The sequence below is a fragment of the Neophocaena asiaeorientalis genome, unplaced genomic scaffold (assembly GCF_003031525.2).
Source record: "Neophocaena asiaeorientalis asiaeorientalis breed wild unplaced genomic scaffold, Neophocaena_asiaeorientalis_V1.1 scaffold330, whole genome shotgun sequence".
Lineage (NCBI taxonomy): Eukaryota > Metazoa > Chordata > Mammalia > Artiodactyla > Phocoenidae > Neophocaena > Neophocaena asiaeorientalis.
Window position 1 is genome coordinate 759,297 of NW_020175667.1, and position 1,186 is coordinate 760,482.

At 33.8% G+C, this 1,186-nt stretch overlaps 1 pseudogene; it reads right to left on the minus strand.

Annotated features, from left to right (window-relative positions):
• Positions 1-499: 499 nt before the first annotated feature.
• Positions 500-796, minus strand: LOC112390586 (U6 snRNA-associated Sm-like protein LSm5 pseudogene; annotated as a pseudogene).
• Positions 797-1,186: the final 390 nt, after the last annotated feature.

A 1,186-nucleotide genomic window follows, 5' to 3' on the forward strand; every position in this document is an offset into this window, starting at 1 on the left:
GTACATTGTCATATTTCAACATCACTTTATACCTTAATAATAATATCAATAGTTTATATAGTTAACCCTTGAGTAATGCAGGGGTTAGGGGCACTGATAAAATTTATCAATGTTATCAAAAATTGATAAATAACTCATAGTTGGCCTTCCCTATCTGTGGTTCCTCCATATCTGCCTGTGGTACTGCATCCACGAATTCAACCATTGTGTAGTACTGTAGTATTTACTGTTGAACAAAATCCACCTATAAGTGGACCTATGCAGATCAAACACGTGTTGTTTAAGGGTCAGCTGTACTTACACAGTACTTTCATCTTACCAAGCATTCTTTTTTTTTTTTTTGTTCTTCCTTCAAAGAACAAACTGTTCTTCTTTTTCCAACATAATCATGATTAACTTACAAAAACAGGCATTTACAATGCATCTTCAAAGCATTTCCCTTTAACAGAAAACTTGGCTTCACAGACTACAAACATTAAAAGGTTAAAAAAAATTCTATTTTGTTGTCATTATAAAACAAAACAGAATCTAGCATAAGTCAAGGAAATCCATTCATACTTCAGGTCCTTCTCCTCCAGGAACCAGCATTGTTATATTATTTCCATTTAGCAAAATTTGATCTAATTTAGTAATTCTTCTTCCTTCTGGTGTGATTTCAAAAGTCATCAAATCCCAAAAGTGTGCCAACAATCTCCTTATCACTCTTCATCACAATGTGAATCCTTGATCCTATACACTTGTCCACAAGCTCTAGAGGGAGAAGCTGTGACGGGTTGGTGGTAGCATTAGCCACCATGGCTATGCCGGAAGTGGTCTGCCCAAGCATTCTTTAATATTTTAAGTATAGTAACTCATTTAATCTTAAGGATAACCCTACCAAGTAGGTACAACTATTATTCCCTTTATCCTGATGAGAAAATAGGGCATAGAAAGTTAAATAGCATGGCCAGTATTAGAAAGTAAGTATATAGTAGAGCAGGGATTTGAACCCATGTGTTTCAGCTACAGAGTCCATGATCTTAACCATGGTACAAGATCTGGTTGTTGCTTTGAACATATTTTTTAACTTGAAACCTGAACAGTCTAATGATTGTGGAAAAATATTTTATTGATTAAATCTAAAATGGAAATAAAAATGATATTGAGGTCTTATAATTAAAGGTCAAATAGGAAAATAAATTTTACC